General features: G+C 34.4%; 1 protein-coding gene across 6 annotated transcripts in view; it reads left to right on the top strand.

Moving 5' to 3' along the window:
• syt6a (synaptotagmin VIa) overlaps positions 1 to 14294 on the top strand; it is a 126806-nt gene that overhangs the window by 12628 nt on the left and 99884 nt on the right. For 5 of the 6 annotated variants that reach the window (XM_073939010.1, XM_073939011.1, XM_073939008.1 and 2 more), the window contains one exon: positions 11913 to 12000. The exons of the other annotated variant lie outside the window; for it this stretch is intronic. The gene's annotated coding sequence lies outside the window, so the exon portion shown is untranslated. The remainder of the gene's footprint in view (positions 1 to 11912; positions 12001 to 14294) is intronic. 6 annotated transcript variants of the gene reach the window in all.

Here is a 14294-nt window from a genome sequence, read left to right as displayed (position 1 = left end):
GTTCACCCCCTCTACTATAGACAAAACTTTTGACATCTGGTCTATGAAAGGTCTTAAGATATTAAAAGATATGTTTATTGATGGGCAATTTGCTTCATTCCAACAAGTAAAAGTTAAGTTTCAAATTCCAAATTCCCACTTCTTTAGATACCTCCAGCTGCGAAGTTTTGTGTCCTCCTCAATGAGTCACTATCCCTCACTGCCTCCCCCCTCCCTGCTTGACTCTATTATGGAGCTAAGCCCATACTCAAAAGGACTTATTGGCAAAATATATTCTATAATTAATTCCCACAATCTGGAACCCCTAGTAAAATTAAAAAGAAAATGGGAGGTGGAGCTAGAGATAGAACTATCAGAAGATATGTGGCAATCCGTTTTAGACAATATCCACTCATCTTCAATTTGTTTAAAACATAGAGTTATACAATTTAAAGTAGTACATAGATTACATTGGTCCAAAGTGAAACTAGCCAAATTTAAACCAAATATAGACCCTAACTGTGACCGGTGTGGCATTGAGCCAGCTACTTTATCTCATATGTTTTGGGCTTGTTCAAAATTAAAGAAATTCTGGCAGCTAATATTTAAATTCCTCTCGGACGCATTAAATACCTATGTAGAACCTGAGGCCATAATTTCAATTTTTGGAATCACACCAAAGTCCTTATGTTTTAACAAAAGCAAGATAAATGTGATTGCCTTTGCTACGCTTTTAGCTAGAAGATTAATATTGCTGAAATGGAAGGAAAAACTTCCTCCAACCTTTAAGCAATGGCTTATGGAACTTCTACACCACCTGACCTTAGAAAAAATACGATACACTTTAGGAGGCTGTACTGATATGTTTTTTCTCACCTGGCAACCTGTTCTAGATCACGTAAAAAAGATGGACCCCTCAGTCATTTTAGAAGAGTAGAACCTTTCCTTGTTTGTTTGTTTGTTTGTTGTTTTTTTTTTTCTTTTTTTTTTTCTCTTTTCTCTTCAATTTTTTGTATTTTCTTTTTTCTCCCCTTATTAATGAGAGTAACATATGTTTTACTTATTATAACTATTTATTTGTATTTTTTCTTAATATAATTTATTTATTTTTTTTCTAGAACCTAAATGTATGTGCGGCAGGTTTTGTTTGTTTGTTGTGTAAAAAAAAAAAAATTGAAAAGCTATTTTGTAATGTATGTTTCATATCTAATATGTTCAATAAAAATACTTTTGGAAAAAAAAAAAATATATAAATATAAAAAATTGGACCACAATCTACAACCCAGACAAGGTGTTTTTTTTCAAACTACTAAACTAAACTAATTGCAGAGTTAATTTTTTTACATTAAAAGTTGTCAGAAGCAGAGTGGTCAGAGAGATCTAGTACCCATAATGCAATTCAAATGCATAAATAAATGTTAAATACCACACTTAGAACCTACTCACACTATGCCCTCCGTACCGTGCCCAGGCCCGTTTCCCGGATCATTTGAGAAGTGTGAGTGCGCTGAATCGGGCTCAAGCACGGTTCACTTGGCCGGCCCTGGCCCGGTTGGAAGAGGTGAGCCTGAGCGCGGTTCACTTGGGCTTTGGCGCGGTACGCTTGTGTGTGAGTGCAAAACGTGCCAAAGCCCGAAACTGAAAGCGAGACGTGACTTTTAAGGGACTGTTTGATATGGATTTATTAATAATTCTTACTGTTCAGTGAACGCAAACTGCTGTAGTTTATTAAAGGCGCAAACCCCTCACTACATGACAGCTGCGCACCTTCAGCAGACCTCCTCATTCCTGCAGCACGAGAGCTTCATGATTGTTTATGAGCGCCAAAAGTGGCGGATCTGTTCGGCGAAATATCTGACTGTGTGTCATCGCATCCCTAAGGACTGTTTTGTGAAATATTTGACTGCATTTCACTGCATATCAAATGACTGAAACGATATAACATGAGCAATCTCCACTGTACTGAGCGAGAGCGCTCACAGTGCAGCATCGATGACGTAAGCGTGCCCAGGCCCGATTGTGGTGTGAGTGCGGGCCGTCGGGGGAGACGGGAGGGGGGACAAGCGTGCTTTGGCCCGGTTCGAGGCAACTGTACATAGTGTGAGTATGGCCTTACATTAAGGGCCTACTCACACTATGCTATCCGAACCGTGCCCCGGCCCGTTTCACGGATCGTTTGAGAATTGAGAGTGCGGTGAATTGGGTTCACAGTTCACTTGGCTGGCCCTGGCCCGGTTGGAAGAGGTGGGCCTGAGCGTGGTTCACTTGGGCTTTGGTGCGGTACGTTTGTAGTGAGAGTGCAAAACGCGCCAAAGCCTGAAACTGAAAGCGAGACGTGACTTTTAAGGGACTCTTTCAAATAGATTCATTAATCATTCTTACTGTTCAATGAACGCAAACTGACGTAGTTCATTAATTACGCAGACACCTCACTGCACGACAGCTGCGCACCTTCAGCAGACCTCCTCATTCCTGCAGCAGCAACAGCATGAGGGCTTTATGATTGTTTATGAGTGCCAAAAGTGGCGGATCTGTTCAGCGAAATATCTGACTGCGTGTCGCCGCATCCATAAGGACTGTTTGGCGAAATATTTGACGCATGTCACTGACATGTATAAAGGAAAAGTAAGGAAATGTAATTCTAGTTGAGTACTTAATAAATGAGGCTACACGATGGCTTGGTGGTTAGCACTGTCGCCTATCAGCAAGAAGGTCGCTGGTTTGAGCCCCGGCTGGGTCAGTTGGCATTTCTGTGTGGAGTTTGCATGTTCTCCCTGTGTTTGTGTGGGTTTCCTCTGGGTGCTCCGGTTTCCTTCACAGTCCAAAGACATGCGCTGTAAGTGAATTGAATAAACTAAATTGGCTGTAGTGTGTGTTTTAGTGTGCGTGTGTGTGTGTATGGATGTTTCCCCTTACTGGGTTGCAGCTGGAAGCGCTGTTAAAAACATATGCTGGATAAGTTGGCGGTTCATTCTGCTATGGCAACCCCTGGCGAATAAAGGGACTAAGCCGAAGGAAAATTAACTAATACTTGGGTTAATACTTGAATACAGTTTAATTCATTGTCTATTCAAATTCCATTTTTCCATATTTACACCTGTCAAAAGTGCATTTAACAATTGTTTTTCTTTTTTAAAACAGTATATTGTATAGTAATTTTTTAAAAAACATTAACATTTTTATTTAGCAATGAATTTGTTTGAACAAAAAAAGATTAAGAATTAAATTAGCAGCTTGATGTTGAACTGTTAACCTATATAGTTAAAATAAGTTTATAAATTACATAAATAAATATAACATATTTTATAGATGTGGTTCATACTGTGTTGATCAAATAAACACAGTGTTCTTTGTGAACATAAGCATAACACGCCAAAACAGAAAAAGAAATCTTAGTGTATGCTGAAAAACATATTTGGGTTTAGTTCATTGGTCACAGATGGTAAAACTTGAAAAAATAAATCTCAGTAGACCAATAATCAAAATCAAATCTGTGTACATTGTAAAAAAACAGTTCGGTATTTAATGATTTATTTCCCTATTTATTTGTGGTTTTGACTTTGTAGGATTTTGATATCTCTGTCAACTTGATGAAAATTCTACTTGAGATTTTATCAATGTAATAATAATAATAATTCCTTACATTTTTCTGGACACTTTACACAATGGGGGAATCTCCTCATCCACCACTAGTGTGCAGCATCCACCTGGATGATCCAATGGCAGCCATATTGCGCCAGACCGCACAGCACACACCAGCTGATTGGTGAAGACAGAGTGATGAAGCCAAATATGATATGGGGATGATTAGGAGGCCATTATGGACTGATGCCAGTAGGCAAATTTGGCCAGGATGCTGAGATTAAACCCCTACTCTTTTTCTAAGGACATCCTGGGATGTTTAATGACCACATGTTTAATGTCCCATCCCATTCACTGAGCAGTACAGAGTCCTCGTCAATATACTAAGCCATTAGGACCCACATAGATCAAAGGTTGAGCGCCCCCCGCTGGCTTCACTAACAGCAATTTCAGCACCACTTCCCATGTGGTCTGCCATCCAGGTACTGACCGGGCACAGCCCTGCTTAGCTTAATTTAATAATTTATAAAATATAAAGTGACAATTACTAAAGTTTTAGATGTTTGAAACAAAATATTGTATAGTAAATAATATATAGAGAATCAATTCTGTAAAATAACAGAAAAAGTACTGGTGCTTATTATCAGGTTTTTGTACCGCATGTTAATAACACCAAACCAGACATTGCATCACACTAATTACTATTAAAAATATCAATATAAGCTGATTTTTCAGACTTTCCAATACAATTCAGACTTTTCAACACACAATACAATTAAAAATTATTAATCAATAATAATAATAATAAAACATGAATCACAAAATATGGAAAGTTGTTAAATTAGGGATTATTTACACTGTAGAGGCACACTTGGATTAATGTTTATTTATTTCAGCAACATTTCTTACTATAAAGCAGAAAGCAAAAGTTTTGAGACTTCCATCTATAATTGTTCTTTTGTCACTGACTTCATGATGGACTGAAAACGTTTTGATACAATGGATTCCTAACATGCTAAAACTGTTAATCTAATGGCTTTGTTCACATACTGTTGCATTATTATAGAATACTTTGACAACAAATTATCCTCGCATATGACCTCTAAACAGAGGGAAACGGCATTAAATTTATGGCTGTATGTCTGAAAGTGCCTATTATCTTATCTAAGTGTTTCTGTCTGCCAGCTATTTTCAGCCCCACAATTTAGCATGAACTGTGACCTATAAAGCTATAACAGTGAGTGTGGAACTATAGTTCATGCAGAAAGTGCCACAACAAATAAAGTGATACTTTTAATGTTAAACCATTACATGCAGTACATTACCATTCAGTGTTTGGGATCAGTAATTTCATCAAGACTATTTATCTAAAATACTTTCATCTAAAATACAGAAATATTATGAACATAGTTTTATAATTTTAGATATGCTTTTTTACATGCTTTAACATTTAATTTATTTCTAAGATGCAAAGCTGAATTTTAAGCCATTGTAACTACAATATTTAGTATAAAATGATGCTTTACAAATATTATACTAATTTGGTGTTTTTGTGTGAAATTGTGATGTTTCATTCTGTATTCTTTGATAAATGGAGAGTTTTAAAGAAGAGCATGTTATCTGAAATTGAATTGTTTTATGTTTTGATGATAAATGTCTTCCAAAAAGTATTAATTTGTGGGGCTGGGCAATATGAAACATCTTAAATAAATGATCTCATATACTGATAACAATATATCATGACATGATACTATTTCTGTAAATTTAATCAATAAAAATAGTTTGTATATATTTTAATCTTTTTTTTTTTTAAATTTGAGGTATCAGATATGTACTCATTCTGTCACGATCATCAGCGATCCAAGCCCATGCAAATTGCTGGAAAACATTCTCTATCACCTGAATTACAATTCAGCCACAGAACTGCACTACATTTCCCATAAGGCATCACACACACACACACAGGTGTAGCCCACGAAGACTGATTAGTTGGACTGTATATACATTTTTTGTTCATAGTTAAGTCTTGTTCACTTGTAAAATTACCAAGCAATTCCTGCCTTGCTTTGCCCTGCCTTGCCTTGTTGATTGTTTATGACAGGTGCTCAACCCTGTTCCTGGAGATCTATCTTCCTCAGATTTCAGTTGCATCTAGAGATGCAACGATTATAGATATTGGTTGTACTGAGGAATAATAAGGGTTTTACGGTTATCACGATTATTATGCATTCATTAAATTCAAAACACTTCTAGTTTATAAAATCACATGAAGAATTTTTATATTTTAAAGTGTTATTTACAGTAACCAAATTACACAGCACAAGATAATAATAACCAAAACAATGGTCTATTTTTATTTGGACATAAAAATAAGTGAAAACAGTTGTTGACACTTAAACAAAAGTAATAATTATACACTATTAATAAATAAAAATAAGAATAAATGAAAAAATTGTATTGCCTACATATTATCTAACTATTTTCCTTTTAAAAAGTATTCAATGCAGCTGAAAGGCACTTTTGGTTAATTATTACAAAATTGTTTCGTGTTTTCATCTTACAAGTATTAAGCTGATCGTTCAGTCCTTGTCACGTGATTCGTGGTGCACTTGCGGTATTCTTTAATGTTTAGATGCTTTCAATTAGTTGTGCTTGGAAAGTGCAAGGACTTTGCTCCACATGCATTTCAAACAATGAACGTGTACATCCAAAAGACGCATTATGTGAATGGCCTTTAGTTTATATCCTCAGCCATAGTTAATCTTTTTGCGTACGTTTTAGCCTCGGTGTGCAAGCTTGTAACTTTAAACTATAGTGCACAGTTGACGTAACTTTCTCAGTTGTGACAGTTTTGTTGGGTGCAGAAACACAGTGTTGAAGCCTTTACGATTAATTAACCGTGACAAATTAAGGCGTGGTTAATAGGGAAAATGGTTAATCGTTGCATCCCATATTAAACACACCTACCTGTAATTATCAAGTGCTGTACAAGTCCTATTTAATTGGTTCAGGCGTGTTTGGTCAGGGTTACAGCTGAACTTAGGAAGGTAGGTCTCCAGGAACAGGGTTGAGCTCTGGTTTATGCTGTTTGCTGCCTGCACCAAGCTCTTTGCCTGTGTCCACCACTACACTTATGGATAACCCCATGATACTGTTTGCACCTGTTTTGACCATTGCCTGTTTGACCAAGTTGTAAATGAACTGCATTTAGACCCTCAACTCTGTTAACCTGAGTTGTTACACATTCATATGAGATCATATTTCTCACTTTATTTGGAATTTCACGGAAAATGTTTGATTTAAAAAAGGAAATATAAAATTAATATTGATAAAATATAAAACACTTTTCAAAAACTTCAAGACAAAAAAATAAAAAATGTTGCTAAATAAAAAAGACTGGAACTTCATGTTTTGGTCTGCATCCCCATAATGGCCATAATGAAATAATGTGCTGATGAACTGTGAAAACGTTTTAACGTAAAACATATATTTTGTGACGCCAAAAAGAAAAAATAAACTAAAAAAAGAGCATGAAATGAAAAGATAGACATTTCATTGCTATACATATTGTCATATTACACAGACGCAATCTTAAGAATATAGATTGTTTAGTCAGCTGTCTTTATTCCGCTCCTGCCTGAATGGTCCATCTCTTATTTCCCATCACTATTTGGTATTTTCTCAGCATGTGCCTGTGCACTCAAGGATGAAACTCTCCTGTCAGCTTGTGAAATTCAGTACAACCCAATCCAAAGCCTTTCAATTCAAAGCCTAAAAATGTATGAAACAAAAAAAAAAGTGTTTGAGACATCGAGGTGGGCCATATCAGAAGATAGTTGAGCGACTCCTTGAGATGAGCGCAACAATGCTTGACTGCATTTTGGCAAAGGCAAAATAACAAGACATCACACCCCAGGAGACTTTGAGAACCACATGTCCCTTACGGGCTGAAGAGCAGCTTAGCCTCACCCGCTAGTGGACCCTTCAATTAGTCGCCCCATCAGAGGACAGCTAAAAAGCTGTGCCATTAAAATGGAGCCTCGGTGGGCAGAGAATCAAGTCAACTGATCATTACCAGAAATAAAAAGTGTCTGCACTGAGGCTTCACATGGACTGAAGCTCTTTGAAGATGCTTCTGATTTGGGAACATTTGCGGATAAAAGATTCAATTTGGGCTCTCAGTCACTCAGCCTGAGAATTAGGTGGCTGCTATTTCTTGTTTTTCAAACGGATTTAAATTTGACTGACTTTGTGAATCAGTAGGAGCAGGGCTGTAACTGCTGTAGACATTAAGGGAGACAAGATACATTTATAATAAGAAATGCATTATAGTACATTGTAATGTGGTTTTTACATACCTAGTTAAAGTGGACCCATAGGATTATTGCTTTATAATTTTTTAAGCTAAAAACCACTATATGTTTGCAGCTTTTCAATAAGGAGTTAATGTTATGTATAGGGGGAAATAAATATTGAACACATCACAATTTTTCTAATTTAATAATAGGGCTGCACAATATATTGTTTCAGCACTGATATCACAACGTAATTGTAGGGTGTAGCCCGTTGGTCCAATGATGGTATCCAATGGTGGATGAAGGTTCACTGCATGTTCGGTCTTTCCAGTGCACAATGTTGATTTATATTAAACTTAACTCATATCTGACTCCAATTTTAGTATGAGGTGGTTTAGAATATTAATATATTTATTCTTGTTTTATCTGACTCCAATTATAAAACATTGATAAAGTTATTTTGTTTCCTTTCACATTATTTTAGATTATGATTGAATATTCTTTCGATTTGTTATTATACCTTATTCTCATTTATTCAGATCCCTATAGCATCCCGAGTCTTGCACCGGCCGGGTATACAATCTCTTAATACAAGCTTGTCAGTCTTGGTCATTAAACAGAGGCGATTAACCACTCTCCTAAAATGGCAGAACCCTACCTACTCAGTTTAGGAGATTTTTTATCTGGTCCCCATAGATCTGTTATCTACTTAATCAAGACAAAGTATTTTAATAATAATCGCACAGGATTATAAGTTTGTAGATGAAGGCCTAAATACCCACATTTAGATTAGTTTCAACAATATTTTGTTGTTCTAAATATAAAACCCATAGTTGGCCTTTTACAGTCTAAGTATGCTTGAATTAATCCCAATGTGTTAGTCAGATATCTAACAACATCGTATAGCGTGCCACGCTGCTCAGTCTAACATGTTTTAGTCAGTTACTAACCTGTACAGGGGCTTGTAGTGCTATGGATAACAACATTTACCAGTGATAATAACACGAGGTTTGAATAATTCAAAACATAACAATTTATTAGTCAGGTAAATGTATTATGCCAATTCAATCAGTCAATTCATAAACGATCAATATAAGACATCAAATTATCAAAGACAAATCCAAGATGAAAAGATGCATATCTGACTTTAAAATATACATAACATGGAGAGTATGCTCCATGTTACGGGCTGATCTGGGTAAGCAGAATCGCCCGAACATTTCTCAAACCTTACCTTAAGTAATCCAAGAATCCCCTCAAGGAAAGGGGTGTGTGCATAACAAAAGGCATTTGCATTTAGTGCTGCCTGTGGGAAAGTCACACCCTTCACAGTGGTTCAATAGATGCCTGAAGTTATATATTTATTGTTTTGATTATGTCTATTTCTGAGAGAATGAGACCATTGTACCAGTCGCACTGAGACATTTCAAATGATATCAAACATGATAGATAAAGTCACTTGGGTTAATTTAGAACATTCTGACTTTTAAATGACCATATGTGTGAGTTTACATTCACATGTAAATGTAGCGGGAACTGGTTCTTTCTCACATTCCCACCTGCTGGGTTGTGAAGCCAATTGTCTCTGTTTTCGGCTCATGTTGAATTGTCAAAGACATCAAAATATTTGTAATATCTCAATTCTTACATAATCATTCACAAAAGTCACATTGCAGGATATGCAATGTTGAGTCAGAATAATAGTTTATCCTTTGAATTTGAGGCCTGCAACTGTATTATGATTTTAAAAGCATTTGACCTTAAGAAATTGTAACTACTTGTAACTACCATAATGATTAATTTTTTTTTTATTTGACCTGGATACTGAATACAGGCTCAGCAAAATTATAAAACCATCTTTATTTATTTATTGATACAAACACCCTCTTTATTTCAATTGTATATATACAGTTGAAGTCAGAATTATTAGCCCCCTTTTGAATTTTCTTTTCTTTTTTAAATATTTCCCTGATGATGTTTAACAAAGCAAGAACATTTTCACACCATGTCTAATAATATTTTTTTCGTCTGGAGAAAGTATTATTTGTTTGATTACGGCTAGAATAAAAGCAATTTTAATTTTTTTAAAAGCAAATTTAAGATCAAAATCATTAGCCACTTTAAGCTATATATTTTTTGATAATCTACAGAACAAACTATCGTTATACAATAACTTGCATAATTACCCTAACCTGCCTGGTTAACCTAATTAACCTAGTTAAGCCTTTAAATGTCACTACACTGACTGTTTAAAAGTGTCTTGAAAATTTTCTAGTCAAATATTATTTACTGTCCTCATGGCAAAGATAAAATAAATTGGTTATTAGAAATGAGTTATTAAAATGAAAAAATCTCTCCATTAAACAGAAATTGGGGGGAAAAAATGAGCGGGGGTGGGGGGAGGGGGTTATCTGGTGGTAGGCGGGGTGGGGGCGAGATCTAATAATTCAGGGGGGCTAATAATTCTGACTTAAACTGTATATATTTTTTATGTTATATAGGCTTGTAAATTGTTTATTTGATTTTATGCTGATGCACTCCCATACAAAATCATCATATGTATTTATATAGCAGAATAACAAAATATCACAACATTAGATTTTTCCAATATCGTGCAGCCCTAGTTGTTAACAAGCCATATATGCAAATAAAAAAACTAATTGATTTACAAATTAAGTTTTGTGTAATAAAATGAAATGACACAGCAAAGAAATATTGAACACATGAAGAAAGTCAGTGAACGCCCAGACAGAAGCTGAAGTCTGCAGTAGACATTAGTCATTAGTCTTCTGGACAGTAGTCATTCCATTGTTATTACACATAATTACATTTTCAGATTTTTATTTATTTTTATTTTTTTACCAAAACATGGTTTAATTCCATGTAATCAGTTTTTTGGAGATATATTACTCTCAGGAAAAACATGATGTGTTCAATGCTTATTTATCATTTAGTTTAGTTGTAATATTTGTATTAACCTCGAATGGAACTTATTTTCTTTAGATTTATAATTCATTATTGCTAAGATACAGTCACATTTAATATAGAAAAAAATAACTAACTAAAACTGTGCTGTTTTTAGAATCCTTTTTAAATGTATTTCTTTTGTGGAAGAACACTCTATTTCTGCTTTATGTAAAATGCACAATATGCATCAATTGTTTAATTTAACAACATGCCATAACAATTGAGCTGTTGTGGTATAAAAATTACTAGTCACTTCAGCAATCTGTGCCAATAAATACGACTTTAAGCCAGAATAAAAAATAAAAAATACCTAATTGATGGTATTGATGACACTTCAGTTTAGATCATATTTCATGCAATTAACTATGAGCTTACTACCTGCCTAATATTAAGATATTGTATATATGTACATTGTAATATATATAACTGTTAATATTTTTAAAGAATGATCTTATTATGCATCCCTAATCCTACAAAATACCTAAACCTAACTTCTATCTTACTAACTAATTAATAAGCAGCTAATTAGTAGTTTAATAAGCTAGTAGTGTTAGTTAAGGGTCTGCTAATATCATAAATTTTGGCTCAAAATAAAGTGTTACCGGCTCTTCTAATGGCATTTGAAGATAGCATAACAACACTCATCAATATCAAAGTATTTCAATGTTCAAAATGTTCAAAACAAATCTTTTGTGTGAATAACTTTAATAAAATACAAACCAGCTCTTCCCAACAATAATCAACACATCGCTGCAACTGTATTTCAGATAAAGTATGCTTTTCAAAATCTTGCTAAAAAGATTTTATTATTACAGTATCTTAATTATATGGTATCTCAATTACAGCATGTTGATTATATGGATGTACTAGTGCCTTATTTCCTGTCAGTGATGTTAAAGTGAAGACATTCAATTACATCCTATCTCCTAAAGCAATCTCCACATCTTTTCTCATGTAATTCACTTTCATGATGAGGTTTCTCTCTCTCTCTCTCTCACCCACAAAACTTCACACTCCATTTGAACTCTGACTCTGCTTTCGGTCTTTATTATAGTGTCGCTCACTCTCAGATCACTTCTCTGCTTGCAGCACTCTGAAACTTCACTGGAGAAGAAGAAAGAAACGGCCTGGCGCAAAGTCAAAGGTGCATGTCATCAAGTCTTCTCATGCACTGAAGGTAAAAAAAAAGTCACACTGATGCTTTTAACTGCAGAGAGCTGCTGAAAGGCCCCAATTATTCATTATTCTTTAACAGGTTGTAGGCCATTTAGTTATCTTTAGTTATCGACACAAAGATTGTGACAAATATTTATTACACAATGTGATTTTTAAAATATTTTTTCACTGCATCTCAAAATGTGTATGGTGAATTTCAAACACTTTACCTCAAATAATGAACATTTATATATCATAAATCCACAAAATGAAATTATAGTTTCATTATTAAAATGATAAAATATATTTTTGTTAATTAAACAATATCACAGTTTGACTGAAATTATGCAGTGTATTACACTTACAACGGGGAAAATGAGTATTGAACGCATTGTGTTTTTTTTCCTGGAAATAATATTTCTAAAGGAGCTTTTAATATGGGATTGAACCAGATTTTTGTAAAAAATACAAATGTAAAAATAAAACAAACAAAAATATGAAAAATTTGTTGTGTAATAACATTGAAATGACACAAGAAGAAAGTACTAAACTACTGAAACATATTTAATACTTTATATAAAAGGCCTTTTTGGTGATGGCAGCTTATGATGCCTCATATGGAGAATGAAGTTCTATGCATTTTTTTTTAAAGACATCAACAGTGTAAAAATCTTGATGGTTTTATGGGTCTTGACTATCAGTCTGAGCTTTATTTTGTGTTTTCTTTTGGAATCAAGTCAGGTTATTGACTGGGCCATTCTACAGCTTAAATTTCTTTATCTAAAACGATTAGAGAGTTTGTTTTCTTGGCTGTATTTTGGATCATTGTCTTGCTGAAATGTCCACCCTGGTTTCATCGTCATTATCCTAGTAATGTAGATGTCCGACTGAAGCAGCAAATATTAATTTACAATGATGAAGTGCAAAGGTTTGCTAAATAAATACTGAGAGATTTCAGCTGCTGTCTGGTCTTTCACTGCCATTGTACACCTCCCTTTCGTCATGTGTTCAACACTATTCCCCTGTGTCATTTAATTGTATTATGCTTAACTTGAATTGTAAACTAATTAGATTTATTTTCTTTGCATATATGGATTTCTTTGGATGTTTCCAACATCTGTTAAAAATTTTAAGTCAACAGCATCTTTAGGAACATGTTTTCTGAGAAAAATAGTAACATGTTCAATACTTAATTTCCCCGCTGTAGCTGCATGACAATGAGAGAACAATTGTTGAAAAGTATACTTTTCACTCAACTATATGATTTTTTTTAAACTTTGTTTGTTTTATTTCTATAAGAGAGAGCAATAAAATATAAACTGCAATGAAAGAATGAAAGCAGGGTGAATAAAAAGATTTTTAAAAAGTTTTAAGGTCATCTTTATACAGTATAATGAAAAAGCTTTTAATAAAATGTAACCATGTAAGCATACATAAGCATGCCACATCCACTTATAAATATTTGTGTACTATGACTGTGACATATGAAATATTAGCATGACTTACGTTTCTGTGTGCTTAGTGAATATAATTGGCTCAGGTAGATTCAGTTTTCTGCACGACCTCTTTTCTCTGACATTTCTCACTGTTTCTGCTCTTTCTTTCTTCTGGCTGCTGGGAAACTGTATCTGGAGGTTATCTCTTGGCTTCTGAGTCTATTTTTGTATGTGACTGCAGTTAGTTTTGTGACCTTTTGCTAGATGTCATCAGAGTGTTTTACCCAGTGTATATGTGCAGTTGTGGTAAATGGCAGCATCTAGAACATTTCTCTGCCTTATACCATTCGTTCATCTCAATTTTGATGTCCTTCAAAGTTGTTTTTATTGTTCGGCTAAATGTATTGATGCAATATAAATCATATTTGAATCATACAGTCTTGCCTCAGTATTGATAACATTTATTAAAGGTTGTAAACTGAGCTCTTCCAGGGGCTTATGCATAAGAAAAAAATCAACCTACGAAACTTTCTGTACATTTACTAAAGAGGCGGACTGATTTCTAAATGGGTCATGAGGAACTGCACTGTTCTCGGAGGTCCACTTCAATGTTATCAGGATTTTTACATTCAAAAAGCATCATAATTTAAAAGAAGATCTTTAGTAAACTTCATTAAAGCTAAGTTTATCCATATATCCTAATGTTCGGCGTAGAATGAGGGTGATGGCAATTTTACATTGCCATTACACAGCATATTGTTGTCTTTGAAATTATCTTCATCATTTTATTTCTTGTCTCTGACATTATTTAACTATAGCATGTATCAATTGACAAATGAGAAATGTTGAAAGTCTGAAAGTTGTAGGATTTTCTTTTGCA

Source organism: Danio rerio, chromosome 23 (genome assembly GCF_049306965.1).
Source record: "Danio rerio strain Tuebingen ecotype United States chromosome 23, GRCz12tu, whole genome shotgun sequence".
Lineage (NCBI taxonomy): Eukaryota > Metazoa > Chordata > Actinopteri > Cypriniformes > Danionidae > Danio > Danio rerio.
The sequence above is the reverse complement of the archived record's forward strand: the minus strand, read 5'-3'. Positions and strand labels throughout refer to the sequence as shown.